The 23,804-nt window shown below is 36.7% G+C and overlaps 1 protein-coding gene across 6 annotated transcripts in view; it reads left to right on the forward strand.

Annotated features, from left to right (window-relative positions):
* DLG1 (discs large MAGUK scaffold protein 1) overlaps window positions 1–23,804 on the forward strand; it is a 284,860-nt gene that overhangs the window by 51,252 nt on the left and 209,804 nt on the right. The window lies entirely within an intron of this gene.

The following is a 23,804-nucleotide window of genomic DNA, read 5'->3' on the forward strand; positions in this document are numbered from 1 at the left end:
CCATTGTATGACTACACCACAACTTTATTCTGCTGTTGTTGGAATTTGGGTTGTTTCCAGTTTGGGGCTGTTAAGACTAAAGCTGCTTTGAACATTTTTGTGGAAGTCTTTTGTGGACATAAGCATTTATTACTCTTGGGCATATATACCTGGGAGTTAGAGTTTTAAATTCATCTTGTAGAGTCCTTACCAGAAAGTGTTTGTTTAATAGGACAAGGTGGGAAGGTGGAATCAAAGACACATTTTCACCTACTTACTAAGTTTGACTTGTCCACCTCTCCATTACAAAGTGACACCTTTACATTTCTTCATGAACCCTGTGACTAAGGCAACCTACCTTTTGACTAAATCAAACAGGTTTTCTTTTTCTGATGCCAACTTTGGTTGACGTTGGGTGTTTAGAGGTCTTTGCTAAGAAGTCTAATAGCAGGTTGAAGGAAAGAGTGCTGTCGTCATTTAGTAGTCTTTGTCGTGACTGAGAGATTGGAGAAAGTTGGAGGACCTGGCAGAACAGTGGGATCATTTGTATTTAATATATTTTGTATATTTAAAGTTGCCATTTTAAACTCCTTTTCTTCTAGTTCTGACATCTGTGTCTTCTGTGGTTCTGCTATGGGTCTACTTTTGATTGTTGTTCTCTTATTGTCCATGTTTTTCTGATTCTTTCCATATCTTGAAAGTTTTTTGTTGTGTGCTTTAAGTAATGTGTGAAAGAACTATTGAGACTGAACCAATGTTCTTTTCCTTGTAAGAAGCTAGAATGAAACTAATCAATTAGGAGTTGTTTGTTTAGAGCTAGGTTGCTACATTAGTTACTTTCAGCTCACTTCAATTTTCAAATATCATAAGGATGAGATCAGTTCTGTGCCTTTCCCTTTCCACCAGTAGGACTTTAAGACCTAAGAACTGTGACACTGTAGAAATGTTTCACTGCTTTTCCAGCCCAATTCTCAGCCTCCTACACTTCAGTACTCTCAGTAAATGTCCCATGAGGGTGATCCAGTGTGTGGGGACAACAAGCTCTCCATTTTAGGTTCCTCCACATTCCAACTTGACATGCCAACCCACATGTGATTAAAAACTCCACTGCTGGGCTTCCCTGGTGGCGCAGTGGTTGAGAGTCCGCCTGCCGATGCAGGGGACACGGGTTCGTGCCCCGGTCTGGGAAGATCCCACATGCTGCGGAGCGGCTGGGCCCGTGAGCCATGGCCGCTGAGCCTGCACGTCCGGAGCCTGTGCTCTGCAACGGGAGAGGCCACAGCAGTGAGAGGCCCGCGTACTGCAAAAAACAAACAAACAAACAAACAAAAAACTCCACTGCTTACCCCAGCAGAGTTCCTTAACCTAGATCATGCCCAGTCCTTTGCCCACCTGGGTCAAAACTTGCTAAGTACTCCGTTTAGGTAAGTGTCTGCCTTCTCTAGAAAAGGTTCATCTCTTTGGAATTTGGATTCCTGAGATTAATTTGTGTTCAGAAATTTCCGTTTTTTAAAATGAAGCTTTTTGTGATAACTGTAGATTCATGTATGTATGTAAAAAATAGTATAGAGATCTCATGTGCCCTTTACCCCATTTCCTTCAAAGGTAACTGTAGTACAGTGTCACTAACCAGGATATTAACATTAATATAGTCAAGATCCAGAACATTTCCATCACCACAGAGATCCATTATACTGCTTTTTTCTAGCCACACCTACTTTCCTTCCACCCCATCACCCTAGGAACTTCTAATCAATATTCCATTTCTGTAATTTTGTCATTTATTTTATATAAATGGAATCATAAGTATGTAACCTTTTGGGATTGGCTTTTTTTTTTTTAAACTCTAATTTTCTGGAGATTCATCCAAAAAATGATTGTTGTTTATATTAGTAATTTGGTTTTTTGCTATTGCTGGGTACTATTCCCATGATATGGCTGTACGACTGATAACCATTCACCTGTTGAAGGACATCTGAGTTTTCCAGTTTTTGACTATTACAAGTAAAGCTGCTATTAAACATTTGTGTACAGTTTTTGTGTGAACATAAGTATTCATTTCTCTGGGATAAATCACCCAGGAGTGCAAATTGCTGGGTCATATGGTTGTTGCATATTTATTTTTTTAAGAAACTGCTAAACTGCTTTCCACAATGGTTGTACCATTTTTACATCCTCATCAGCAATGTGTGATTGATCCAATTTCTTTGCATCTTTGACAACATTTGGTGTTGTCACTAATTTTTATTTTAGCCCTTTTCATAGGTATGTAGTGATATCTCATTGCGGTTTTAATTTACATTTTCCTAATGGCTAATGATGTTGAATATCTTTTAATGTCCTTATTTGCCATCTGTATATCCTTCTTGTATACCTGTTCATGTCTTTTGCCCATATTCTAATTGACTTTTGTTGTTGTTGAATTTTGAGAGTTCTTTACATAATCTAGTATACTAGTCCTTTGTCAGATATGTCATGTGCAGATATTTTCTTTCAGTCTGTAGCTTGTCTTTTCATCCTCTTATTAGGGTCTTTCATGGAGCAAAGGTTTTTAATTTTGATGAAGTCCAGTCTATTAATATATACTTTCATGAGTCATGCTTTTTGTGGCAAATCTTTTGACAGTCATGTGTTTGTTGCTAGTGTATAAAAATACGGTTTACTTTTGTATTTTTATCTTGTACGCTGTGACCTTGCTGAACTCACTTATTAGTTGTAGGAGTTTCTTTGTAGGTTCCTTGAGATTTTTTAATGTAGATTGTCTGAAAATTGGGAGTTTTTTATTTCTTACTTTCTAATCTCTATGCTTTTATTTCCTTTCATTTGCCTTATTGCACTGGCTAGAACTTGCAGCATCTTCAAGATAGAACCATAACCCTTCTTCTTATCAACACTGTTGGCATCCTTCTGTAATTCATTGTAATTTCTTACTTGGACCCAAGTTCCTAGTAGTTGATCTCTCTTTCCTCTGTTGCCTAGATATATAACGTATTCTCCACATAAACCAGAATGGGAAAAAAATATCTAAATCAGAGTCTCATCTCTTCCTTGTTTAAAATTCTCTGAATGGCTCACAGTTCCAGTTAGAATAAAATCCAGTTAGAATACGCTCATTCTGGAATATTAGATCCTACCTCAGCTGGACTCTGAGCTACTCTTCTCCTGGTTGATTTAAGCTACTCTTCTCCTGGTTGAGTCTTCTCTAGTTATACTAGCCTTCTTTCAGATCCTAAAATTCCAATACTTTTGGATCAGGTACTCCTACTGCCTGAAAGCCCCTCTTCTTGATTTTTACATATCAACCTTCTTCAAATCTTTTAGGGTTCAGCCTAAATGACACATCTCAAGGAGGCCTTCTCTGACTAACTTAAATCTTCCCTGTTCCCCCTTGACCACACACTGTTTCCTTTTCAGTGCTTATCACTCTGTAATTGTTTACTTTGTTTAGTTTACAAATCTATGTGGAAAATAAAATTACTCAATGAATTAGAAATTTTGTGATATGTAAATAAAAACCTAATATTTATAATTTTGGCAGCCTGATATTTTAAAAATATAATTTGGGGATCAGACACATGGCTTTGAATGCCCCATTTGATGGGCACATTTAGAAAATTAACATTTAATGTAATTATCAATATAGTTGGGTTTAAATCTGTCATCTTGTTGTTTGTTTAATATTTGTCCCATCTGTTCTTTGTTTTTTCCTTTTACTACCTTGCTTTGTAGTAATTGGGTATCTTTTATGATTCCATTTTATCTTCAGCTATTGGTTTATTACAATAGCTATACCTCTTTGCTTTATTGTTTTAGTTGTTGTTCCAGGCCCCAGAGTCTAAGATACACAATATATGCATCTTTAAGTTATCATAGTTTACCTTCAAATATTATAGCACTTGACATACAATGTTAAAATCTTGCAACAATGCACTTCCATTTCCTCCTCCTTTCATTTGTGCTGCTGTTATCATACATCTTCTACATGTATCGTAAACCCTATAAGCTATTTATTTTTTCTTTAAACAGAAAATTATCTTTTTCTTTTCAGATTAATAGACTTAATATTTTAGAGCAGTTTAATGTTTACAGAAAAATTGAGAAAATGCAGAGTTCCAGTTAATGAGCCAATATTGGTACAATATTAACTAATGTCCATTGTTTGCATTAGGGTTCACTGTGTATGCTGTATATTCTGTGGGTTTTGAAAATATATAATGACGTGTATCTACCATTACATTATCATACAGAATAGTTTTATTTCCTTAAAAATCCCCAATGCTCCACCTGTTCATCTCCCCTTCCCCCCTGTGCACCCCTGGCAACTACTGATCTTTTTCCGCCTCCATAGTTTTGCCTTTTCCAGAATGTCATATAGTTGGTATATAGTGGTATATAGCCTTTTAAGTTTGGTTTCTTTCACATTATAACATGCATTTAAGGTTTCTCCATGTCTTTTCATGCTTGGCACATGATGGCACATTCTTTTTATCACTGAATAAGATTGTTTTCGCTAAAGAGTGTCCATACTTTTTCATGGGCAGCTAGGTCTTTTGCAAATAAGGTTGATAACTTTCAAGGCTTCTTTTTAGGCTTTTTTTTTTTTTTTTTTCCGGTACGTCGGCCTCTCACTGTTGTGGCCTCTCCTGCTGCGGAGCACAGGCTCCGGACCCGCAGGCTCAGCGGCCATGGCTCACGGGCCCAGCCGCTTCATGGCATGTGGGATCTTTCCGGACCAGAGCACGAACCCGTGTTCCCTGCATCGGCAGGCGGACTCTCAACCACTGCGCCACCAGGGAAGCCCTAGGCTTTTTTTAAGTTGGGTCTCCACTAGCCTCTTCTTAGGTTTACTACTAAGCCTTGACTGTCTAGGAGTATATACTGATTACTCCAGGTGTTCATTGAGGTCTCTCTTCTCTGACTATATAGATCTAAACACCTCCCTGACAGTTCTTGGCCTTGTGGAATTTCACGTTATCAAGTAAATTAACATTCAGACCAGAATCTCAAGGGCACTCCCTCTACAGATTTCTGGAGCTCTTTCTCTGCTTAGCTTCCTCCTTTCTGATAATCTGTTTTGCAAATACCAACTGCTTTAGACTCCCTGAAAACCAGTGTTGATGTCTTCAACCAGTCTTGATCTCTTCAGTTCCGTGAGATGGCTGTGTTTGCTTGAATTTCCCCATTGTGTGCCAGGTTCTCAAATTTGCCTCCAGGCAGAAAGCCAGAAAGATGGTATTGTTCATCTCATTTGTTTTCTTTCTCTCAGGTATCACAATCCTGTACTGCTTGTTGTTCCAGTGTCTGTAAACTGTTACTGCATGTATTTTTTTCCCTAGTTTTCCAGTTTTTTAAAGCAGAAGAGTAAGTTCTGTACCAGTTACTCCTTTGTGGCCTGACACAGTTTTTCCGATTTTATTTATTTAGATCCTATTTCACTTATAGATTTAAGATGGCCTACTCTGGAATATGAACTTATTTTTCAATAGTTGCCTTTAAAAAAAAATAACATTCTTGCTCTTTGGCAGTAAAGGAGATATAAAAGTAATGTATTTTCATTGAAAACTACAGAAATAGATAACAATGTACATAAGCCTTATCTGTAAATTCAGGCTCCGTATCTACCGCTGTTAACATTTTGGTATGTTCTACTAATTTTTCTAGGTGCATATGTAACTTCTTATAAACATAATTGAGGGGCATGCGCACATAAATACATAATCCTCTTTGTTACTCCAATTTCAATTTTTTTCCTTTTAGAAAATACAGGTTGGAATAGCTTTCTGTGGCATTACATTTTCTTTAAAAGTGTATGTGTCTATTTGTGTGTGTTGTAATGGCAGTTAAAGATTTTTATCACAATAATGTATTATCATTTATTCAGACAACATGGGATTGATTATGATTAAACATTTATTATTTCCAAATGTAAGATCTTTAGTCAGTAAAGACTGTACTCCTAATTTTGTCTTCTGTACTTTTTTGGGGATATTTTGTCCTTGTTTCATCCATTTCATCCTCTCTGAGGAAAGTATTCTCTGTTGAAATTTTGGACTCGGTTCACTTTGAGAACTGTGCTTTTCTTTTATTAATTGGATCACCTGTATTTGTAAGCCTATCTGTATATTAGAATCGCATAGAGAGCTTGTTAAAAATAAAGATTCTTAGGCTTGAATTAGACTGAATACCTGGGAATCTTATTCAGGTAGGTCACCATTAGGGAACCACTATTCAAAACATGATCTCTGGTACTCTAGGATTACTTAAAGATCTGTGCGTTGATTGGTTCAGGAGGATGTACAAGAACATATGATGGAACTCATTGACCCTCAGCCAGAGCCTCTCTGCTTTTATTTATTTATTTTTTTCGGGGGGGGGGCACCCAACTAAGATATGGTTTCAGAGAAGTTTTATGGGAAAGGAAATGTGTTTACCACAGTAATAGCTTATCAGAGCTCTGCCTCTGATGTGTGATGGGTTTATCTCTTCAAATATAAAGAAGTCGCTGCATAAGAGTTATGGCTTGTTAAAGCTTATAAAAACTATTTAAATGGTTATATAAATATGATGTTTCCCAAATATCATACTCTTCAGTTATAATTTTTACTTTATGGTTGAGTATATTGAACAAATTTTTAATAAATTATTTTAATCCAATACTTAAAATCTTTGAATAGAAGTTAAAAAATCATAGTTGCTACCTATACATGGTAGTTTTTCCATTCTGTGAATATGGAATGTTTCTCTGTTTATTTAAATCTTCTTTAGTTTACATTAATAATGTTTTGTAATTGTCAGTGTATGAGTATTGTACTTCTATTAAATTTTTTTCTGAATATTTAGTGCTTTTTTATGTTAATGTGAAAGGAATTATGTTCTTAATTTCATTTTCAGATTGTTCACGGTATATAAAGTTACATTAATTTTCGTATATTGCTGATGTATTCTACATCCTTACTGAACTTTATTAGTTCTAATAGGTTTTGTGTGGGGGGATGAGGGGGACTCCTTAGGATTTTCTACATATAGAATCATGGCATTTGCAAATAAAGCAGTTTTACTTCTTCCTTTCCAATCTGGATACCTTTTGTTTCTTGCCTGATTGCACTGGCTGGAAACTCCAATACAGTTTTGATTAGGAGTGACTAAATTGTACATTTTTTCCTTGTTTTAAGGATCTTAAGGAGAAAACATTCAGTCTTTCACCATTAAGTATGATGTTAGATGTAGGTTTTCTATAGGCACCCTTTATCAGGTTGAGGAATTTTCTTTATTTTCCAAGTTTGTTGAGAGAATTTTTATTGTGAATGGATGTTGGAGTTTGTCACATGCTTTTTATATGTCTATTGAGACACTTCTTAAAAAGATGTTTAATTTGACACAAAGGTTTTCATGTTGTTGTTTTTTAACATAGGTGGTGATTTTAGTATCATTGGTGCATTGCGTATCATTTGGATTTAAATGAGAACCATGAAAGATGATTTGCTGTCATTCATTCAACAAATATTCATGAAATGCCTGCAATTTGTGTTTCTAACAAATGCACTAGATTCTGATGAACACTAAAGATATAGATTTACTAGGTTAGAGTTTCAGATGCATGATAACAAAGTTTTGCTTATTCTATGAGTTTAATTTTTTTTTTTTTTTTGCGGTACGCGGGCCTCTCACTGTTGTGGCCTGTCCTGTTGCGGAGCACAGGCTCTGGATGCGCAGACTCAGCAGCCATGGCTCATGGGCCCAGCCGCTCCGCGGCATGTGGGATCTTCCCAGACCGGGGCACGAACCCATGTCCCCTGCATCGGCAGGTGGACTCTCAACCACTGCGCCACCAGGGAAGCCCTAAATTTTTAAAAGCAGTTTTTAAACATCTAAATATATAGCTATAGAACCTAAGTAATAATGAGCCCAGTTCTAACTTTTCCTAAAATAATAGCTTTTTTGTTGGTGTTATTACCATGAGCAGTATCATTTTAGCAGGGCTACATTTCTTTCTTGTATTCATATTGGGGTGATTGAGATGGTGCTAGATTTCCTTTTAGAACCGCTTTATAGGTAATAGCCATATGACGAAGCAAATCACACTAATTTGTTGATGCTCCTGAAGTTGGACTATCGTAGTCTCTATTTTGGGCATATACAGTGAGGTTTCATGGTACAGTGTGCAGCATACAGATTTGCCCCATTATTTGAAATTGTATATAGTCACAGTTGAATTTGGTTTTTTGTTTTTCTGCCTTTTTTTTTTTTTTGATTGGCTCTGTCCAACTGTGAAAGCTGAAATTCTATAGTTAATTGAAATCAGTCAAGGTAGTATAATTTGATTAATAATGAATATAGATTTGATTTAACATTAGCTTTAATTTTAATTATTCAATATCTCATTTGACAGAGTAGCATTTTAGTATTCTTAATTACAGCAAAATGTAATCAATTTTTTCTTCCAGTTTTATTGAGATGTAATTGACATGCAGCACTATATAAGTTAAGGTGTATAGCATAGTGATTTGACTTACATGCATCATGAAATGATTATCACAGTAAGGTTAGTGAACATCCATCATGTTGTATAGTTACAAAATAAAAGAGAAAAATGTTTTCTGTGAGGTAAGAACTCTTAGGATTTACTCTCTTAACAACTTTCATATATTATATACAGCACTGTTAATTATATTAATCATTTTGTACATTACATCCCTAGTACTTATTTATCCTTTAACTGGAAGTATGTTCCTTTTGACCGCGTTCCACTAATTCCCCCTCCCTCCTCCCCCTCTCTGGTAACCACAAATATGATCTTTTTCTATGAGTTTGTTTGTTTTGAAGTGTAATTGATCTGCAACCCTATGTTAGTTCTTGGTATACAACATAGTGATTTGATATTTCTATATGTTACAAAATGATCTCCACAATAAGTCTCATCATCATCTGTCACCATACAAAGACAGTACATTATTATTGACTATATTTCCCACTGTGTACATTTCATCCCCGTGTCTCATTTATTTTGTAACTGAAAATTTGTACCTCTTAATCTCCCTTACCTATTTCACTCATTCCCCCCTGCAGCCTCCCCCTGGCAACCACTTGTTTGTTCTCTGTATCGATGAGTCTGTTTCTATTATGTTTGTTCATTTGTTTTTTACATTTCACATATAAATGAAATTGTATGGTATTTGTCTTTCTCTGTCTGCCTTATATCACCTAACATAATCCCCTCTAGTTCTATCCATCTTGTTTCAAATGGCAAGATTTCATTCTTTTTTTATGGCTGAGTAATATTCCATCTATCTCCCTCTCCCTCCCTCCTTTTCTCTCTCTCTCTCTCTCTCTCTCTCTCTCTCTCTCACACACACACACACACACACACACACCCCCCTACCTACCTTTATCCATTCATCTGTCAGTGGGCACTTAAGTGACTTCCATATCTTGGCTATTGTGAATAATGCTGTGATGATGAATGTAGCAGCACATATATCTTTTCAAATTAGTGTTTTTGTTTTCTTTGGAAGAATACCCAGAAATGGAATTGCTGGATTGTATGGTAGCTGTGTTTTTAATTTTTTGAGACATCTCCATACTGTTTTCTGGAGTGGCTGCACCAATTTACATCCCCACCAGCAGTGTATGAGGGTTCTCTTTTCTTTGCATCCTTGACAACACTTGTTCGTTGTCTTTTTAATAATAGCTATTTTTACAGGTGTGAGGTAATAACTCATTGTGGTTTTGATTTACATTTCCCTGTTGTAGAGAATCTTTCCATGTATTTGTTGGCCATCTGTGTGTCTTCCCTTGAAAAATGTCTCTTCCAGTTCTCTACCCTTTTTTAATCAGGTTGCTTGTTTTTTTGAAGTTGAGTTATATGAATTTTTTGTGTATTTTGGATATTAACTCATTATTGAATATATCATTTGCAAATATCTTCTCCCATTCAGTAGATGGCCTTTTTGTTTTGTTGCTGGTTTCCTTTGCTCTGCAAAAGCTTTTTAGTTTGGTGTAGTCCCATTTGTTTATTTTTGCTTCTGTTTCCCTTGCTTGAGGAGACATATCCAAAAAAAATATTGCTGAGACTGACGTCAGAGAGTGTACTGCCTATGGTTTCTTCTAGGGCCTTCATGGTTTCAGGTCTTAATGTCTAAGTCGTCAATCCATTTTGGGTTTATTTTGTATAAGGTGTGAGAATGTAGACCAGTTTGATTCTTTTGTGAGTAGCGTCTAGTTTTCCCAACACCATTTATTGAAAAGGGTGTCTTCCCCACTGTATATTCTTGCCTCCTTTGTCATAGTTGTATTGACCATATAAGTGTGGGATAATTTCTGGGCTCTCTATTCTGTTTCATTGATTGTTGTGTCTGTTTTTGTGCCAGTACCATACTGTTTTGATTACTGTAGCTTTGTCGTATAGTTTGAAATCAGGGAGTGTAACGTCTCCACATTTGTCCTTTGTTCTTAAGATGGCTTTGGTTATTTGGGTCTTTTATATTTCTATAAAAATTTTCAAATTATTCTAGTTCTTTGAAAAATGGCATTTTGATAGGGATTGCACTGAATTTGTAGATTGCCTTGGGAAGTATGGTCCTTTTAACAATATTAATTCTTCAGGCCATGAGCATGGTATATCTTTCCATCTCTTTGTGACATCTTCAGTTTCTTTCATCAGCGTGTTACAGTTTTCCAAGTACAGGTCTTTTGCATCCTTAGTTAGATTTATTACTAGATATTTTATTCTTTTTGATGTGATTGTAAGCTGGATTGTTTTCTTAATTTCTGTTTCTGATAGTTCATTGTTATATAGAAACACAACAGATGTCTGTATATTAATTTTGTATCCTCAAACTTTACCAAATTCATTGATGAGCTCTAGTAGTTTTTTTGGTGGTGTATATAATACCATGTCATCTGCAAACAGTTACAGTTTTACTTCTTCCTTTCCAATTTGGACAATTTTACTTCTTCCTTTCCACTTTGGATTCCTTTTATTTCTTTTTTATTGTCTGATTGCTATGGCTTAGGTAAAAGTGGCAAGAGTGGGCATTTTTGTCTTGTTCCCAATCTTAGAGGAAAAACTTTTTGCCATTGATTATGATGTTACATGTGGGCTTGTCATATATAGCCTTTATCATGTTGTGATGGTTACCTCTGTACTCACTTTGTTGAGAGTTTTTGTCATAAATGGATGTTGAATTTTGTCAGAAGCATTCTCTGTATCTGTTGAGATGATCATATGAATTTATTCTTCAGTTTGTTAATGTGGTGTATCACATTGACTGATTTGCAGATATTGAACTGTACTTGCCTTTCTGGGATAAGTCTCACTTGATCATATATGATTCTTTTAATGTATGTTGAATTCAGTTAACATTTTGTTGAGGGTTTTGTATCTATGTTCATCAGTGATATTGGCCTGTAATTTTCTTTTTTTGTTGTGTCTTTGCCTGGTTTTGGTGTTAAGGTGGTGCTGGCCACGTAGAATGAGTTCAGAAGCATTTCTTTGTCTTCAATTTTTTGGAATAGTTTGAGAAGGATAGGCATTAATTCCTCTGTAAATATTTGGGAGAATTCATGTGTGAGCTCTCTGGTCCTGTACTTTTGTTTGTTGGGTTTTTTTAAATTACTGATTCAGTTTCATTACTGGTAATTATTCTGTTCATATAATCTTTTTTTTCCTCATTCAGTCTTGGAGATTGTTCATTTCTGTGAATTTATCATTTCTTCTAGGTTGTCCATTTTGTTGACATATAAAATATGCCAATATAGTAGTCTCTTATGATCCTTTATATTTCTGTGGTGTTGACTGTAACTTTTCATTTCTGATTTTATTTATTTGGATCCTCTCTTGATGAATCTGGCTTAAGTTTTATCTATTTTGTTTATTTTTCAAAGAGCCAGCTTTTAGTTTCTTTATCTTCTCTTTTTTTTTTTTTTTTAGTGTCTACTTCATTTATTTCTGCTGTAATCTTTATTATTTCTTTCCTTCTACTAATTTTGGTCTTTTTTTTTTTTTTTTTTTTTTTTTTTTACATGTAAGAATAGGTTGTTTGAGGTTTTCTTGTTTCCTGAGGTAGGCTTGTATCACTATAAACTTCCCTCTTAGAACTGCTTTTGTTGTGTCCCATAGATTTTGGATTGTTGTGTTCCTATTTTCATTTGTCTCCAGGATTTTTATTTCCTCTTTGATTTCTTCAGTGACCAGTTGGTTGTTTAGTAGCTTTTTTTTTTTTTTTTTTTTGCAGTACACGGGCCTCTCACTGCTGTGGCCTCTCCCGCTGCAGCGCACAGGCTCCGGATGCGCAGGCTCAGCGGCCGTGGCTCACGGGCCCAGCCGCTCTGCGGCATGTGGGATCCTCCCGGACCGGGGCATGAACCCGCGTCCCCCGCATCGGCAGGCGGACTCTCAACCACTGCGCCACCAGGGAAGCCCTAGTAGCATATTTTTAGCTTCCACATGTTAGTGTGTTTTGCAGTTCTTTTTCTTATAGTTGATTTCTAATCTCATAGCACTGTGGCTGGAAAAGATCCTTGGTATTATTTCAGTCTTCTTAAGTTTATTGAGACTTGTTTTGTGGCCTGGCATGTGATCTATGCTGAAGAATGTTCCAAGGATGTGTATTCTGCTGCTTTGGGGTTGAATGTTCTTTATATATCTATTAAGTTCACCTGATTTAATGTGTGAAGGCCAGTCAGTGTTGTCTTATTGATTTTCTGTCTGGATGATCTGTCCATTGATGTAAGTGGGGTGGTAAAAACCCCTACTACTATTGTGTTACTGTCAATTTCTTTCTTTATGTTTGTTAATACTTGCTTTCTGTATTTAGGTGCTCCTTTATTATGTGCATGTATGTTACAATTGTTATATCTTCTTGTGGGAAGATTATCATTACCTAATGCTCTTTTTTTTCTCTTCTTAATTCTCTTCTTTGTCTCTTGTTACAATCTTTGTTTTAAAGTCCATTTTGTTTAATATAAGTATTGCTGTTCCAGCTTTCTTTTCATTTCCATTTACATGGAATTCCCTTTTCCATTTCTTCACTTTCCATCTGTGTGTGTCTTTAGATCTGAAGTGAACCTCTTGTGGGAAGCATATATATTGGTCTTGTTTTTGTATCCTTTCAGCCACTCTGTCTTATGATTGGAGCATTTAGTCCATTTACATTTAAGGTAATTATTGATAGGTATGTACTTATTGTCATTTTGTTAATTGGGGGTTGTTTTGCACTTTGTTCCTTTGTTCTTTTCCTTTCTTCCCTTGTGATTTGATCACTATCTTTAGTGTTATGTTTGGATTTCTTTCTCTCTTGTGTGTGGGCACTACTACAGATTTTTGGTTTGTGGTTACTGTGAGGTTTATATATACAGTTTCTTAAGATGATGGTCACTTAAGTTCGAATGCATTTTAACAGCCCTGCATTTTTACTCCTTCCCACCCACATTTAATGTTTTTGACATATTTTACATCTCTTTGTTTTGTGTATCCCTTAACTACTTATTGTGGATATAGATGATTTTAAGTGGTTAATCTACTACCTTTACTGTATGCTTGCCTTTACCAATGAGATTTTTCCTTTCGTAGGTTTCATATTTTTAGTTGTGGCTTTTTCTTTTCCACTTAGAGAAGTCCCTTTAACATTTCTTTTAAAGCTGGTTTAGTGGTACTGAGCTCTTTTAGCTTATCCTTGTCTGTAAAACTCTCTCTTTCAAACCTAAATAATAGCGTTGCTGAGTAGAGTATTGTTGATTGTAGGTGTTTTCCTTTCATCATTTATAATATATCATGCCACTCCCTTATGGCCTGCAGAGTTTCTGTTGAAAAGTTGGCTGACAGCCTTATGGAAATTCTTTTGAATGTAACTAGTTACTTTTCCCTTGATGCTTTTAATATTCTCTCTTTATCTTTAATTTTTGCCATTGTAATTACAGTGTGCTTTGGTGTGGACCTCTTTGGGTTGATCTTGTTTGGGACTTTCTGTGCTTCCTAGACCTAGACGTCTGTTTCCTTTCACGGGTTAGGGAATTTTTCAGCTATTATCTTTTCAAATAAGTTCTCCGCCCTTTTCTTACTCTCTTCTCTTCTGGAACCCCTGTAATTTGAATGTTTGCTTGAAATTTTCCCAAGGTCTCTTAAACTGTCCTCCTTTTTAAAAATTCTTCCTTTTTTCTGTTTGGCTTGGGTGATTTCCATTTCACTGTCTTACATTGTCACTGATCTGTTCCTCTGTATCATCTAATCTACTGTTGATTCCTTCCAGTGTATTTTCTATTTCAGTTATTATATTCTTCAGCTCTGGTTCTTCTTTGTATTTTCTAACTCTTGTTAAACTTCTCACTGTGTTCATCCATTCTTCTGAGTTTGTTGAGATCTTCATGATCACTCTTTGAACTCTTTATTGGATAGATTGCTTATCTCTTCTTTGCTTAGTTCCTCTAGGGTTTTATCGTGTTCCCTCATTTGGAACATATTCTTTTGTCACTACACTTTGCTTAATTCTCCATGTTTACTTGTATGTATTAGGTAGGTTCATTACCAGGCCCTACCTCATGCAGGGCCTGGGCAAGGCTGAGTACTGATGCAGTAGCTACACTGCCAGGGAGTGCTGTTTCTGGTCAGCTGGTGAGTGTTGGCAGCTCCCATGGCAGCTGGCTGAGGGTACCTGGATCCCTATGCTGGTGCTGGCCCACTTGTGGGCAGGGCTGGTGCCTTGAAAGTCCTGGAGCTACTCCCAGCCTGCTGGTGGGTGGTGCTGGTTCTTGAGTGACTTGCTGGGGGGCCTGAGTGAGCCTGGGGCTGGGGCCAGCCCACAGGTTGTCAAAGCTGGTTCCCAGCACCAATAGTTAGAGGGAGGACTTCAGAATGGTGCTTGCCAGCATCAGTGTCCTAGTGGTAGAACCAGCTCCCAAAATGGCTGCCACCAGTGTCCCCATGGGGAGTCCCTCCTGCCTCTCTGGGAGGCTTCTGCAAGATCAGTAAGTGGGCCTGACCCAGGTTCCTCTCAAATGACTGCTTCTGTGCTGGGTCACAAAGCATTGAGATTTTGTGTGTGCCTTTGAAGAACAGAGTCTGTTTCCTACAGCCCTCCTGCTCTTCCATACACAAGCCCCACTGGCCTTCAAAGCTAGACATTCTGGGAACTCATCTTCCCAGCGCAGATTCCTGAGACTTTGGATCCTGATGCAGGGCTTTGCTTCTTGGGAAGAACCTCTGTAGTTGTGATTATCCTCCTGTTTGTGAGTTGCCTACCCAGAGGTGTGGAACTTGACTATATTGCATTTCCACCCCTCTTACCCATCGTGTGCTTCTTTCTTTATATCTTTAGTTGTGGAAAGTCTTTTCTGCTAGCCTTCGGGTCATTCTCACCAATAGTTTCTCTGTAAATAATTGTAATTTTGGTGTGCACATGCGGGGAGATGAGCTTAGGATCTTTCTACTCCACCATCGTGGCCACCTATTTAATCAGTTTTATGGTACCTTTGCTCAGTCAGCTTTTTAAGTCTACTTAAAACAGAAATGTGCATGTTATCTTGGGCTACTCTTTGCTGGAAAAGTTGATAGTAAATTCATAGGTATATGATGTTATTGCTGTATTCTTATTGTTTAAAAAAGAAAGCAAATAAGCAAAACCCTAACTAATTCTTCATTCATGTGACTTAAGAATAGTGTTTCTCTAACTCCATTAACCATTTGAATTCCATATGGCCTTCTTGCAGTGTTGTGATCTAACTGCATTTTCTTCATTGTAAGAATTATTAGGAACTTCTGTTTGGTGTAGTTTCTAATGTTGAAATGATCAGTAAATGTTAATTCTTCATTGAATCATTACCATGGAAACTCGGATGTTACATCAGTTAGTTATAATCTATAACTTATTTACCTAAATTTACCATTAAAATTATTAAATTAATTACTATTATAAAGCAACTGGAAGAGTCCTGGCAAATAGTGCTGTATGTTTTTTTTTTATGTAACTTTATTAATTAATTTATTTTATTTTTGCTGTGTTGGGTCTTTGTTTCTGTGCGAGGGCTTTCTCTAGTTGCGGCAAGCGGGGGGCCACTCTTCATCACGGTGCGTGGGCCTCTCACTATTGCGGCCTCTCGTATTGCAGAGCACAGGCTCCAGACGCGCAGGCTCAGTAGTTGTGGCTCACGGGCCTAGTTGCTCCGTGGCATGTGGGATCCTCCCAGACCAGGGCTCGAACCTGTGTCCCCTGCATTAGCAGGCAGATTCTCAACTACTGTGCCACCAGGGAAGCCCCGAGTGCTGTATCTTATTAGCAGATATTACTTAGCAGTCTTATTGTTTTTTTTGGCAAGTGTGAAAACTAAATTCAGATATTCTTTAAGATTTAAATTTCTGGTCTTTAGGTGTAACATCTCTTTGCAGGAATTACGTTTTGCATGTAAAGACCCAAATTCATATTCCTCACATTCTCTCTGCAGTTTTAAGTGTCATAAATTTTAATCAAAAATATATTGCTTGGGCTTCCCTGGTGACGCAGTGGTTGAGAGTCTGCCTGCCGATGCAGGGGACACGGGTTCGTGCCCCGGTCCGGGAAGATCCCACATGCCGTGGAGTGGCTGGGTCCGTGAGCCATGGCCGCTGAGCCTGCGCATCCGGAGAGCTGTGCTCCACAACGGCAGAGGCCACAACAGTGAGAGGCCCGCGTACCGAAAAAAAAAAAAAAAATTAGTGTAAGAAAAATTACCAAAAACTTAGAAAAAAGGGGAAAATTAGGCAGTATATTCTTACAATGTTATATGGGTACAAAGGCCACTTAAGATTATCTAGGGCGATGGTTCTCAACCAGACACAATTTTGCCCCCCAGGGAACATCTGACAATGTCTTGGAGACATTTTTGTTGCTACACTGGAGGAGGGAGGGTCTACAGACATCTAGTAAGGAGGAGTCAGGGATGCTACTAAAAGTCCTACGATGCACAAGACAACACCCCACCACAAAGAATTATCTAGCCCTAAATGTCAATAATGCTGAGGTTAAAAAAATCCTGATTTAGCGGAATGTACTTCAACTCACTACTTGCTATTGATTAAAAAATCCCAGATTTAGTGAAGTTATATGTTTACCTATAAATTTTTATCCAGTAGAGAAGTAAATAATTTCTGCCCAGTTGAAAAGGTGACTACAAAGATTAAGTTTATGGTCTTGTTGGATATTAACCAGTTTCTATCTAACTCAGCAATCCTGTGTTAACACTGCCTATAAATAGCTAGATTCACAAATGCACTCTAGACTGGATTACCATCTTACTGGTTCCCGCATTTAATAAGTGGAATAAAAACTGTGATACGTGTTCATTCTCTGTTTGCTTAGTAGTAACTTCCCTTTTTTGAAAAGCATACTTTAACACAAGTATTTAGCTTATTTAATCCAAAAACTTCATGAGGTAAAAAATTACAATGTCTATGTGGTAAATGAGGAACCCAAGGCTTGGAGAGGTTAAAAAATTAATCCAACTTGTCATATAGCTAGCAGAAAAGAGAATCATGTTTGACTCCAAAGCCCTTTCCAACAATCAGGAAATGTAAATAATGGATATTTAGTGAGTCAACTTTGAAATTCAAAGTCCTTACTACTCTTTCTAGCTGCTAGAATGACAAATTAATATTATAAGGCAAGCTTCAAAACACTGTTATCAATTACTTATCTGTGTAAGGTGGCATTTTCTCAATACTGTACAACAAAATTAGAAAAAAAAATATGTTGAGTCTAATAATATTGAAATGTTTTATATTATCAAAACTGCTCGGGCTTCCCTGGTGGCGCAGTGGTTGAGAGTCCGCCTGCCGATGCAGGGGACACAGGTTCGTGCCCCGGTCCGGGAAGATCCTACGTGCCATGGAGTGGCTGGGCCCGTGAGCCATGGCCGCTGAGCCTGCGCGTCCGGGGTCTGTGCTCCGCAACGGGAGAGGCCACAACAGTGAGAGGCCCGCATACAGCAAAAAAAAAAAGCCAAAGCATAGAAAATAATCTTTGGAAGAGTGAATAAATCAGTGATCTATCTATCAGTGAAATAAATTGCTTGACTTTTTGCTTTTAAACCTTCTACATGGTTTGGATATACATCAAAATTGGTTCAATTGCATTTCCCAAAAATTTAAGTTATTTTGATGTATTAAAAATATTTACATCTCACTGAACTTTTTCAATGTCAGAGTTTAATTCTGTTCCTATTCTCTTTAATTTTACCAGATAATTGCCTTTTTTTTTTTTATTGAATGGTGTAGCGAGGAATCAAGGCACAAAATATGTGATTGAGGCACTCTTTTCACATTAAACTATATTGTAAATTAGCGTAGAATGTTTAGTGTTGTTGTAAGAATGCATCATACCCAATATGTTCTGGGCTCATCTGTCGAACTACGTAATGAGTCCCTTGCTGCAACCTCTTGCCTCTCCCCCAAAGTAGCCAGCATATATTTTTCAGCATAGTGGTTCTACACCTGTTGTATCTCATTCTCATGGAGGAGGTAGCAATGCTTATACATTGCAGCGGGTGGAGCTTCTGGGATGAATCCAGTCCTGGATTAAATTTTAAAGATATTAGAAGGCTTTGGGCTCTTACAAAGTGGTGCTGAATGAGTAGTTTCATTCTGGGAATTTGAAAGTTTTATTATATAGGAAAAAGAAACAACATCTTAATTCCATTTGTATTATGCCAACCTGATCTCTGCTGTGGGGGTGGAAATAGCTGAAGAATGCAACATTCTCATATAAATTTTTTAAAAGAGTGCTTTGGGTCTGTATTACATGTTCAAGACAGTCAGCAAGCAACATGTACCAAGGCATTTTTCTGGAATTTCAGTCTGGGATCGATTGAAGTGCTCAGGGTCTGAAAAAATGTCTCCTGGCATTAAAAACTTGGATTGCTTTTCTCCGATGTCATGCCACTGTAAAGTAGCATGCACCAACAGCACAGTATCCTTACTGTTTGGGTGTGAGGTGGGTTTGAATACTTCTAAAAAAGCTTAGTTTTAAAATCCAGTAGTATTTCAGCAAAGAAATAATTATAATTCAGATTAGATAGTTCAATTGACTTTAATTCATGGTATATAATTCCCTGTCCTTTTTGTGTATCTGATACAAGTAAAGAATTGGTTTGTGTACAGTGAAAGTGTAATGGAAAAATTGTTTTTTGACAGTTTTCATACAGGCTGTATGTAAAGTGTTGTCATTATCCATTAATGAAGATTAATTATTGACTTGTTTTTTATGTTTTGCTACTGTGGAAAATTAAATATACAGGAAACAACGTTGATGTGGAGGACTGGAAATGCCTTCTAGTATCATTTGTTGGAAGAAATTATTGGTGGCAGGTTTTGTGTTTAACGTCACAGGCTTTGTAATTTTGGTACTAAATCAAATGTTGGTTGGTATTAAGACTGTGTAGGGGGGAAAAAAACTTTTAAACAATACAAACAACAAAAGAAACATGACCCTACCCGTACCCTATTAACATAACCAGTGGTTATGTTAATTTGTGATATGATGTATATATAGAAAGAAAATAAATGTAAAGTTTGCCTTAAAGATTAATGGTTTCTTTATATTAAATGGCGTAAGGAACCGATGTATTTTTACCGATTTCTGTAATAAGAAAATAGCGTATGATTTAAAACCAAGTTGAAAGCAGGAAGAGCTTTCTAATGAATATAGTATTTGGGGAATAATTACTTATTCTGAAGTATGGTTTTTGAATGAAACCTTTTTCTTAGTTTTTGTAGGACTGAAACTTCCCAACTGATGATGTGAAGAGGTGTCCAAGTTGCTAATTGACTAAAAAAATTATACTGAGAATGTTTTTTATCCATTTATTTGAGAATATATTGCTTTTCTGGTCCCCTAAGGCTTTTATTTCTCCCCACTTTAAACTCTTTGCAATGTCAGAGAAATCTTATTTTCCTAATGATATTTCAGAAATTTTCAGAAACATTTAACATGGAAAGATTGTGCAAGAAAAATATGCTGCTTATGGGAACAGGTTTTTAAAGAGTTTAAGATTTGTATTGGTCATTAAACTGAACCAGTGTGAAATTCATATGCATGGTTTAAATAGCTCAGGCTACATTTTTGTTTTTCCCTGAGTGTCAAGCCTGCTTTTTTCACACGGTATGCGCAACAGGATGTCTTAGGAGAAGGGTTTTGAATTTTTTAAATATTTTTACAAAGTCAACCATACTAAAATTTTTCCTTCTTTTGTATTTAGGCAAATTAAATACCTTATGAGGTATTATAAGATGTTTTAAGAATGCTGTCCTTATCACAGAATCAGTTTTAAGAAGTTGGTATACCATTGCTCATAATTAGTTTAATAATGTCTGTGAACTTCACCTCTACCCCCAGCACCCCCACCACCCCTTAAACCACTTTCATCCTGTGGTTCACAGAATACCACTTGAGGTTCTTGTTTGCCCCCTGGTGGGAAAATTGAGAAAATGTTTTACTGAGAATGTCTTGCTGTGCTCATACTTGGCGATTTAAGATAGTTAAAAGGACATCTAATTCATTATACTTATCTACTTAGGAAATCATTAGATAATTTAATTTGTATAGTAAAAAAGAATGTTTTTTCTTTGCTTAAACTTTTGTGGGTAGAATTTTTCAAGCCTTTTTTCGAAATTGTTTGAATTATACAGCAGATAGCATTGATAAAAGACTGTACAGGTTGCCCCCACTATCCAAAAGTAGAGCGTTCCTATGAAACCCTTCTGAAAGCCAAAGGAAGCAATTACCTTAGGACATATCTTACTAAATGGATGTAGGAAATAAAATTGAGATAAAGCACAGATACTCACAGACACAGTTCAAAGCTGTGGCAGCTTGACTTGTAGTTCCCAGGGAAGGAGCTTGGCGGTGCCGCTCTCCCTGCTTGCGAGATGCAAAACAAGTGATGAACACTATTTTTGCTTTTTGCCTTTGTTCATAAAAACCAAAATCTTCTTCGGATTTCTTTCAGTTAGGGAAAACAGGTAATAATGTAGGTCTTCATAAAAGCGAAGGGGCCTAAAGTGAACTTCGAAAAATGGAGGAATACCTGAGTACAGAAATAAAGTTTTTAAGACTGCAGGTGTCCTAGCTGCATGTTTCATTAATGTATTTTTATATATTCAGAATTCATCATTTAAAGCATTGTATCTAAACACAACTAAATTTGGATTTAAAATTTTAATATGCAATCAAAGCAGAGCACTTTTGGGGAGGACAGGGGAAAATACTAATAAAAGGTGAAATTACCCTGCAACTTTTGGTTAATACATATTAAAAATAGCTTGCAGTGATAAGGATAAACAGACCTTCCTTTCCAGTGCATAAGCATAATACCAGTACTGTACGTGAGCATGAGCTTTATTTTAGTACTTTTTTAGTACTTTTAGTACTTTTTCTAGTACTTTTAATATCAATTATTGTTTGCTTACTTAGTTTATAGGTAAATAGCAAGTAAGCTACGCATGTAAATTCGAAATCATATTTTAAAATAAACTTAGTATTTTCATTTATGGCTGTGAACTTTTGAAAAGTAATAAAAGCCCCACCTTTTTTGTTGGAAATGAAATATTTTTTTAAAAGTCAGATTTCTGTGTGATGGGAGCGTACCTCTGACTGTATGAGTCTTTATGAGACAACCACCCAAGACAATTACAGTAATTGGTTATCATGAGGAAGGAGTCAACTGTTAAAGCGTCTGTGTGTGGGTAGTTTGGTTGGTAGGTAGGTAGGTGGAGTAGTATCACCAAAAGGTAAGTTACTTTCTAATGTCAGTCTCCAGAAAGAGGCTTGGTTATCTTTCATCTCTAGTATTAGAACTCAGAGTAAAGACCCTGGAGAATGTAGAGCAAATGCAGAGAGTACTCAGATTCCTAATCTAGGTTACAAAGCTGTCTAGGGTACATTTCCTTAGGGCTGGATGTTAACAGACTGAGCAGATTTATTGTGCCAGGGTGTGCCCACTCTAGATTAGAATTAACTATTTCAAAATAGTAGATGCAATAAGACCAGAGCCTAAGATTCCTTGGGAGGAAATTAGCTGTGTTAATAAGATCAAAACTTGTATTTTGTAAAGGAGAAATTACCTTTTTTTTACTCTTCTGTAATACAAGAGTAGAAGCTCTTATAAGTTCTTGCTTTTACCAGCTGTCCCTAAGGGAAGCCATTATAAAGCTTTTTGTAATAGAACATTAAATTGTATTTGGTGGCAGCAGTTATTAAAGTGAGAGAATCCCAGAGAGAACTCAACACAGCCAGTAAAAAGTCAGGAATGTTCTTGTCAGTGTCTTCTCACAGGAAGATATCTCAAGATGCTAAGCTTTGGTGGTTCTATTTTATCAGAAGAGATGCAGTTCCCTTACAGCTATGGTTCTTGGCCTAGAATACAGGTAGCTTCAGGAACAAACATGATGTGTTAATGGAGATCAAAAAGTATATATATAATCAGTTTTTCTTGAATGTATTTTTAAATAAAAAGAGACTTTAAAATATTTTCATATTGAAACTTGTGATAAATTGTTTGAGTAGGTTAATGGATAATTTATATGGATAATTTGTATAGGTGTAATTGTATATGTGGAGTTCACATAACATAAAAGGTAAGGCTTTTAAAAAATATTGTATGTATAGCTAGGATTCCTTGCTATATCTCCTCCTATCCTTGAAGTGATGATTTGTTTTTTGTTTTTTTTTTTTGCTGTTAGAAGACATTTGGTGGTAAAGTTTGAGAAGCACTGTCTTTCTGTTATATAATTGCCTTCCCCTTCTCACCACCTCCCACCGCACCCTTCCCTGGAGGGAAGAAGTCTTACAGCATAGATTTGACCAGTGTGGCCCATTTACTTCACTTAGTTCACTCATGCTTAAAGATTGTGTTTGCACATAATTAAATACTAAGCTGAAAATGGCTTGAAACAAGTGGACCTTTATTTTTTTCATAATTATAATCAGCTTGGAAGTATGCAGCTGCTACAGCTGCTGACATCTCGGCCTTTGCCTCATTGAAAAGGTGACTGTTGGATCTGTAGCCCCTAAAAAGAGAAAGAAGTAGAAAGGGGGAAACAGGGTGGTTTATAAAGCTAGAAGGCATCTGCTTATATTTCCCTGATTAGAACTGTGTCGTACAGACTGTCAAATGTCATAGTAGTAAGGGAAAGTAGGAAACCTAGTATTTAGCTTTATAGCCTCTATATTAGAGAAAAGCAAAGAAAACATTGTAGTATTAGGTGAAGTAACCTAAGAGTCTGACTTAATGTATAAGTGGAGTATTTTTTTCCTGAAATGTGAGTGATTGCAGACATGCTAGTAGATGTTGCTGATCAAGTGGTATGTCCATTTAGTGAAAATAAAGTAGAAAAGTCCAATTGGAGCTCTCTTCACTTCTTTCACTTCTTTGCCACAACCTTCAGAAGCAAAAGCAAACTTGCAAAAACCTACCTTTGGATTAGTTCTGTAGATGCTGAAGTATAAGGAGCATGCCCCTTTAGCCTTAGGTTATGGTATATAGTAGCTAAGGCTTCCTTCAAACCAGTTTACTAAACATTAATAGGTGACTTAAAATATCCTTATTTAAGAATACAGTTTCAAAATAGATTACAAATTGAGAAATACTTAAGGGATAATGACTAATAGCAGACCATTCATTCTAATTGGATAAGAATAATTTTTTTTTTTTTTTTTTTTTTGCTGTACTTGGGCCTCTCACTGTTGTGGCCTCTCCTGTTGCGGAGCACAGGCTCCGGACGCGCAGGCTCAGCGGCCATGGCTCACGGGCCCAGCCACTCGGCGGCATGTGGGATCTTCCTGGACAGGGGCAGGAACCCGTGT

Source organism: Grampus griseus, assembly GCF_964374135.1.
Source record: "Grampus griseus genome assembly, chromosome: 5".
Classification (NCBI taxonomy): Eukaryota; Metazoa; Chordata; class Mammalia; order Artiodactyla; family Delphinidae; genus Grampus; species Grampus griseus.